The sequence below is a fragment of the Apostichopus japonicus genome, chromosome 16 (genome assembly GCF_037975245.1).
Source record: "Apostichopus japonicus isolate 1M-3 chromosome 16, ASM3797524v1, whole genome shotgun sequence".
Classification (NCBI taxonomy): Eukaryota; Metazoa; Echinodermata; class Holothuroidea; order Aspidochirotida; family Stichopodidae; genus Apostichopus; species Apostichopus japonicus.
The window spans coordinates 10057049-10066144 of record NC_092576.1 but is presented as its reverse complement, the minus strand read 5'-3'; the positions used below and the strand labels follow the sequence as shown (position 1 = coordinate 10066144).

Below are 9096 nucleotides of genomic sequence, written 5' to 3'. Positions count from 1 at the left end.
TTGCGCTAAATATAGATGGCTATATTCACTCCTCCCACTGTCCGACTGTAAATTATCACTCCTCTGTCTTCTCGGTTCGGCAACTAATTCACATAATTACAGTTACTGCTGCAAATTTTAGGGTCTTGTACCACAGTAAAAACTGGATCGTGCTGATAAATCTGATACATCGGAAGCATCTGCTATTACTATAGGATTACAGTAAGAACTGAGGATGTTTGTAATCCCAACTGGATTTGTTGGGATTACACACATCCTCAGTTCTTACTGTAATCTTAATAGCACATGCTACCGATAGCACGATCCAGTTTTTACTGTGGTACATATTTGTATAGTAGTTACTGTGTTCTCTGTGTGTGTCTGGTGAATTCGGGTACGGAGATGAATAGATTAGGTTAAGTTCGGCTCTTCGGAATGAATATGCATGTTGTCCGAAGAGCCGAACTTAACCACTCCAACGGTTGGCAACTTGTGGTATAAGAGCCTAAGAGAGGGAGAGAGAGATATGGGTGTTGTTTAAGCATAATAAAAGATTACTTGACTGGTTTGACAACCGTCCCTTTGTCATAAAAAATCGTACATTGGGAAAAACAGATGTGAACACTTGCAGGGTAATCCCCCTCGTGGAAAATGATTACGTCACTCATATGAGGGGGAATATTGGAAATTTCTTCATTAAAGATGCGTGTGTACGTGTTATTTCCAACATTGTCACGTTTTTACAGTACAATCTACATTATCCACTACATAGGTGGGGCAAAGGTTGTACGGAGAATCGAGGTTGTAACATTGTACTGTGTTTTGTTATTGTAACATCGCCGGTTATAGCCTAGTATGAGTTTATAGTTGTCCAGCATGTAAAACTGGTTTGACTCCATTGACTTTTCATACTGACGAAAGGGCACAATCACCATTTTTGTACAGGTGAGGGTGTGGTGGACGGGGTATGGGAGGGTGGTGGTGGGTCTCAGATGTAATATCGTCCAGTCTGAGGGGATGGGTGACGCCACCCCTCCTTATTGCAAAACTTTGGCACATTTAGCGCTAACATATTGGGTAAGTTTTAAGTTGTGTTTACTGTCGTGCGTTTTACCTTCAAGTTGTTGCAGTTAGTGTTTGTATATATGTGTATATATATATATATAAAAACATATGTATGTATATATATATATATATATATATATATATATATATATAGCCTATATATATATGTTTATATATATAGTATATATATAGCATGAGTAAACGAGGGACAACAGCATGGGTACGAGTACAACAGTATGAGTATGTGTACAACAGCATAAGACTGAGTACAACAGCATGAGTACGAGTACAACAGCATGAGTATGGGTACAAGTTCCCGTTTGTAATGAGTACAATTACGATTTCAAGGCTATAACCGCGAGTATACGCGTACCGTACTATCACCTTGCTTTAGTATGCCAACAATATAAACCGAAGACTTTGAACCTAGTCATCGAGTGTAAAAAATGAGTACTTTTATAGGGACTCAATACGAATCCACTTGTCAACATCAACGCGATCTTTAATTAAATCGCATACCACACAGTGTGTGTTCTGTATTATATATACAAAGGGCAAAGCATTCCAGACAGTTATTATAACAATAGGATACTATTTTGGTGGTAGAACGATCGCTGCTATTGTTATCAACTGATATGCGTTCTTTTGTTAGTTTTAATCAAGGTACCGGTGAAGCGTGACTCTGAGCTGTCTCCCCCCCCCCCCCCCTCAATTTCAAAAAAAAAATCACAAATATCAAAACCAGTCTAAGCTAATATTAGTAGCACGCACTGCGTTATGTTGTTGTATTAATAGGTTTAGACAGAATACAAACAGGCATTTCCCATTACACTATCAAATTCTTTTGAAACTAGTTACGTTAGCTGTGTACGGACATTTTGTACAGTAATACACATTGGGCGACTAACTAGTTTCCTAGTGTACGGACATTGTATATAGTCATACATATTGGGCCACTAACTAGTTAGCTGTTCGTGTAGTACTCGTTCGTGTAGTTGTTCGTGTACCCGTTCGTTCGTGTACTCGTTCGTGTACTCGTTCGTATGCTCGTTCGTGTACCCGTTCGTGTCCCTGCGTCCGTGTGCTTGCTTGTTCGTGTACCCGTTCGTGTACCCGTGTCCGTGTGTTCGTTCGTGTACCCGTTCGTGTACCCGTTCGTGTACTCGTTCGTGTACCCGTTCGTGTACTCATACAAAGGAGACGTTTACTTATACTCGTTACCATGCCGTTGTACTAGTTCTATGACAATTTACGTACATTTTCCATCCGCAACGGCAACACCATATTGTACATACGCGAAACAACAACTGCACACAGCAACTGCTATAAGAGCATTCGATGACTGGTTGTTTTTATTACGCGATATTAACGTTACATATATTTACACACAACAACATACCATGCACTTTATACCTATCAGGTGACCTTCTGCTAAGATAACAACATGCACATTGAGAACCATTCTACAAGAACATGCCTTCAATATTGTCCCCCTCTAGGTATGTATACTAATCCAAGTGTATTTTGTTTGTTATATCATAGCTTTTATGGCTTATTAATGACTTCGGGGTCTCAGTAGTTTTGTATTCAACCAAGCTATAAGAAGTACGGAAATATTTTTATACTTTTATTCCCAAAACAAAATATCCGGTTACAGAGAAACATTCCTGATAAGAGGGCAATCGTATACAGGATGGGACAATAGAATTACAAAATTCTTGTTATTTAATAAAATAAAAAAAATATTTCCGCAGTAGTCAGTGATAGGGCAATACATAGATAAACTACTACGAAAGATTTCGCTCGCACAGCACGCGGCGATAAATTCCTACGGTCTGTGACGTCATGAGGTCATGATCTGAAATTCCCGTACGTGCTTCTTCTTTGCATTCCAATTGGTTCCCTATTGGTGGGAGTTACTTCCGCTGTGACGTGTTGACCATTCTAGCATATTGTTAGGCTAAAGAAAATTCTGAAGAAAGTTGTCGAGTGAGTGAGTTGTATTTTACAGACTGAATATGTATCCTCATACGGTTACATACAGCAGTGATCACACACACAACAGTACCATAGCCAATGGAAGAACCGTCGTAGACAACAAAGTGTGTGTGTGTGTCTATTGTCACGCCTAGCGAGAGGGGGAGGGGGGGGGGGGTCGGGTAAGGCTATATAGTCCCTCGGAACTCAATAAAATTAAGGGGGTCGTGAAAATATGGAGGAGTCCGGGATATATGGGAGAACGAATTGTGTATTGTCATTAATTGTTTTAATGTGATTAATGAAAATAAATTATGCATTGTGCAAAGGGGCCCTGTGACAAATTCGTTCCCGTGATGCAACTTCGCCAATCTATTATATCAAACACTAACGTAGTTATTTGTCGTTCTTGCTGGTTTTTTTTAATTAAACCTAACAAGTTACCCCTTACACGTTAGCCAAGGACAGCCCCCGACTATCATAATATCGATATTTTGATAAACATGTTGGATCAATTTATGAATAGTCATGACAATTATGTTAATTCATACCAAACACTGAAAACTTAAATTGGTTCACCGACTAACATAACGTTAGTCCATCTGGTGCCTCTCCCGACTAACATAGCCTTGGTCAGTTGCTATACCGACTAATTTATTCCTTAGTCAGTTGGATTTCTTAGTCGGTCATCTTAGTCCGTCAGCTTAGTCGATCAACAATTTCTTAGTCGGTAAATGTATATTAGTCAGTTACATTAGTTGGTGACATTAGTCGGTCTTTACCGACTAATTTATATGAGCCACCGACTAGTTTATAGCAGGTTTTACATTAGTCAGGATGGTGCCTCTCCCGACTAACCTTTCTTAGTCCGTATCGACTAACTAGTTGCACCGACTAGATTCACTGAAAGAATTAAACCCGACTAGTTTCACTGACTAGCATCACTGAAAGAAAAGAGAGAAGAAGAAACACAAATAATGTGTACGTTGGCAGTATTTATTTCTGATAAAACTTCTGATGTCTACAAAAGGCTGACTTTCGACAGATAGAGAAGAAATCACTGTAAATAAAATCTGAAAATCTGATTTTTTTTCCAACAAAGTTAAGACAAGTTAATGGATCAAACATGAATCGCAAAAGTATAGCACTGCACAATAATGCAAAGTTGAATCTTGGGCAAGGGCTCCTCATGACTTTCCTTTTAAAGTGGTACCCCAAATCGACACCAGTTAAGTCTTCACAAACAAAGAGTGTTTCTCTTAACTACAAATGGCCTCCCACTTGTCTTCAGGAAGCCAAAATCTGCACCATTATTGACCTGTGCACAGAAAATATGATATACGTGTAAGCACAGATACAGATATAGCACATGATAACTCACATTATCATAAACATACATTTACATTAAAATTTTATAACATATTGGGAGGTATACATTTAAATCTAGGTCCCTCAAATTATAAGCCAGGATTAGCAGCTTTACCAAATTATTATTAGCTTTGCACAGCATAACACCAAGTTATTTCTCAAAGCTTAATAATTATGTTAATCATGCTAATAATGATCCCAATAGACCGGGATCCCAGAGGGTTTGGTTAGCTGGGAAGGTAACCAATTGCCTTGTACATCACAATGTTCACAGTGCATTCCTGTTTATGAAACCAGACGACTGGCAAACCGACTGTGGTGGGTGTGGCTGGGAGAGCAATTTTAAAGTCACCTGATAGCTAACCTAGATCAGTTTTCATGGTAACCACATCAAAGTAAGAACAATGTGTCAGGTATGGCCCCAAGAGCAACAAATGGCCATTGCCAGTAATTATTGGTGGTGGGGTACCCCTGCCAGTGATCTATAATTGACCCCTCAAGGCTGACCGAGGTCAGCTCATGAGGTAACCACTTGAAACCTACTGGAAAATGTTGGTTAGGGCTTCAGATACAACTGATGGGCATTGCCAGTAATTTTTATTGGTGGGGTACCCCTGCCAGTAGACCCCCAAAATGCCCATGCCCCATTGACCTAGATGAGCTCATGATGTAACCAGTTGAAAACTACTGGAAAATGGTATCACTTCATATGTAAGGGATGGGAATTTCCAGTAATTTATATTGGGGGGGTACCCCTGCCAGTAGACCCCCAAAATGCCCATTCCCTCATTGACCTAGGTCAGCTCATGAGATAACCAGTTGAAAAATTACTGGAAAATGATAGGTATCACTTCATATGTAAGGGATGGGCATTTCCAGTCATTTACATTGGTGGGGTAACCCTGCCAGTAGACCCCCAAAATGCCCATCCCCCATTGACCTAGATTAGCTCATGAGGTAACCAGTTGAAAACTACTGTAAAATGATTGGCAGGACTCTATATATATGTAAGGGATGGGCATTTCCAGTAATTTATATTAGTGGGGTACCCCTGCCAGTAGACCCCCAAAATGCCCATCCCCCATTGACCTAGATTAGCTCATGAGGTAACCAGTTGAAAACTACTGTAAAATGATTGGCAGGACTCTATATATATGTAAGGGATGGGCATTTCCAGTAATTTATATTAGTGGGGTACCCCTGCCAGTAGACCCCCAAAATGCCCATCCCCCATTGACCTAGATTAGCTCATGAGGTAACCAGTTGAAAACTACTGTAAAATGATTGGCAGGACTCTATATATATGTAAGGGATGGGCATTTCCAGTAATTTATATTAGTGGGGTACCCCCGCCAGTAGACCCCCAAAAAGCCCCCCCCCCCCTCATTGATCTAGGTCAGCTCATGATTTAACCAGTTGAAAACTACTGGAAAATTATTAACAGGATTCTATATGTAAGGGATGGGCGGACTCTGGCAGTGGTGGCCCACCAATATAAAATACTGGAAATGCCCATCCTTACATATGAAGTGATACCTATCATTTTCCTGTAGGTTTCAACTGGTCAAATCATGAGCTCACCTAGGTCAATGAGGGGATGGGCATATTGGGGGTCTGCTGGCAGGGGTACCCCACCAATAAAAATTACTGGCAATGCCCATCCCTTGTATCTGAAGTCCTAACCAACATTTTCCAGTAGGTTTCAAGTGGTTTCCTCATGAGCTGACCTAGGTCAGCCATGAGGGGTCAATTATAGATCACTGGCAGGGGTACCCCACCACCAATAATTACTGGCAATGGCCATTTGTTGCTCTTGGGGCCATACCTGACACATTGTTCTTACTTTGATGTGGTTACCATGAAAGCTGCTCTAGGTTAGCTATTAGGTGACTTTAAAATTGCTCTCCCAGCCACATCCACCACAGTCGGTTTGCCAGTCGTCAGGTTTCATATACAGGAATGCATTGTGAACATTGTGATGTACCAGGCAATTGGTTACCTTCCCAGCTAACCAAACCCTCTGGACTCCCGCTCTACAGATCAGTGAAAATTTGACCAAACTTATGAAGCTTGCACGTAAATGATAAACTAGACTGTTTTTTTTTAAAAACAGGTTATGAAAAGTATCTTAAATATCATTAAACAGTTGGGTACAATAGTTAAACTCACTCTTCCATCTTTTTTCTCTATGGTACTTGTTCCTTTGCTTTTTGGACTCTTGGATAAACTCTTTTGTTCTGCGAAGGGTACCAATATATCATCTTAAAACATGTCTTTAAGCCATATATAACACAGTTCTCCTCTTCTGTTGTTGCCTCCACACTGGTGTCGTACATCACAGGAAAGCTCACCCTTGACTTAGATATTTGGCTTTTCAATTCCTGCTGGAAAAAAGAAACAGCAAAGTATTCATCATTTGAAAAAAAAAATAAATAAAGTTGTCACCACAAAGTTATGTGAGATTTGCTTCCACTATAGTCTCAAAAAACAATCCCAAAGTTTGAAGCAGACTGTATAAAGCTGAAAATTTGAACGAGAGTGTCATCACCATTGCAACCAGAATCAAATGCCCAGAATACAGAGATAATAAAACATGGGCTAAAATCTTTGTTTGTTTTTATGATCTTTAAAAATATAAAATTTTAGAAACAGAAATGCACTGAGCCAACTTATTTATAGGCCTAATCGTTTTTAGTTGTTATTTTGCTTGCTCACATAACAAGCCTGTTTAGACCTAGGCTAGAGGAGAATCAGTACTTTGTTACACTAAGTTTGTCTACGGTCGTTTTGATTTAGTCTTACTAGTAGTACTAAAGTATATAATGGACCGGCGAAGACTAGAGAATACCCAGAGTTTTAGCAACTACGTTAAACTGTATCATCTGATCTATTATTTACGCCAATGAGTTTCATTCAATCTAGGATCAAAAAGAGAAAACTAATTAATCTTAACCTTTAAACTTTGCTACTAAACAGATATGCTTGAATTACAAATAAATGTCAAAAAAACATCATAATCTAAGAATCGATGCATATACATACACATAAACAGAATAATTTGAATTCGCGCAAGTGAACCCTGCACTACATTGGACAGTAAAAAAACGTGCAATTAGACCAAACTAAACATACTAAATTTTCCGTTACTTCTACATAAAATATCAATACAAATACAACAACTTACTCTTTTGGCAGTATACTAAAAGCACATGTTATAATAACTTCAGACTATCAAGCTTTCCTGAGAAAAAAACGGTTAATACTTCTTACAGTAAGCAAGTCGACCGTGAAGGAATGTCGCAATTGTTTCCTGGGCGTGACCGGAAATTAAATACTAAAAAATGATAAATGAAAAGGTTAAATAGAACTGAAGCGTGCATCCTGACTGCTCGCAACATATAATACCGTTGACTAGCCAACATAATGTGTTCAGCCGACTGTGACTGTACGTTTGAAGGTCTAGCCTTGCTTATTCAATATCACAAAGCCTACCCATTTAGATTCACATGGGAAATTACAGGAAATCTTTACCAAATGAGTGTAGACTTCAAATAAACTATTGAGCCTTATAGTTCCAGCATTTGTTTGGGAATAAATTAGAAGATTATGTGCCACTGTTCAATCTAGCCCAATACACACATAACACATTGTTAATTGGTGTTTAGAATGCACACTTTAGTGTTGAGAATGCACTGCAGTACCCAGTAGAAGCCTATAGGCTACTCACTGTCATTGCACTTGTGTATTGCGAAACGCCAACGTGACAACGGTAGCGTTACACTAACCATAATACAGTACTAGTGCCAGTGGCCTAACAATTAACTTTAATTTTACCTTCTAGTTAAAGGAATAACAGGTAGGCCGATGATGCAGTTAATACCTCCATTCTTCTAAAGACCTTCTTGGGTGATTTACGGTTGAAAGTTGCTTAGAGTGATCGTATGAAACTATGCCAAGCCCAGCAAGCTGCCGTTGCCTCTTGGTTTCCAAATTGAAGTGAATCGAATTGGGTTAAAATACATTAGTCCGTCGACACCGACTAAGCTACGATTATGGCGTAAATCGGGTGTCCGTATCGTTCTTAGTCCATGGGTTAAAATACCTTAGTCCGTCGCCACCGACTAAGCTGCGATTATATTTTCCTTAGTCAGTGTAAACTAACTAAGAAGCAGCGATGAAACGAAGATTTTTGCTAGTCCGGGTGCATTGACTAACGTTAAAGACTAATTTAACGTTAGTCCGTGGCAATATTGACTAGTTTATTTTTTCAGTGAACATACTTCAGAAACTAAATTTACCTTAGTCGATGTTATTTTGTTCTGACCGTTCGTGAAGTTTTTCTCTTTGTGTCTATATTGTCGATATATATATTATATTATATATATATATATATATTATATTATATATATATATTATATTATATATATATATATTATATATATATATTATATTATATTATATATATATATTATATATATATATATATATATATATATATATATATATATATATATATATATATATATATATATATATATATATATATATATATATATTCATTTGCCTTTGTCGTTTACCTCCATTTCATTAACAAAAATCTGTTCAAAGTATCTCTTTCGAGATCCGGCTTCACAAATGATTTCGATTTGGTAAGCATCATGTTTGATCTCTAAAGTAAGTCAGAATATGTCACCAAAAGCAGAACTG

The 9096-nt window shown here is 38.4% G+C and overlaps 1 long non-coding RNA gene across 1 annotated transcript; it reads right to left on the bottom strand.

The window, feature by feature from the left end:
- Positions 1-3576: 3576 nt before the first annotated feature.
- LOC139983595 (uncharacterized) lies at positions 3577-8658 on the bottom strand. Its single transcript, XR_011798760.1, has 3 exons — positions 7574-8658; positions 6559-6773; positions 3577-4339 (listed from the first exon to the last, which is right to left on the bottom strand). It is a non-coding gene; the product is annotated as an uncharacterized lncRNA (long non-coding RNA).
- Between the last annotated feature and the right edge of the window lie 438 nt (positions 8659-9096).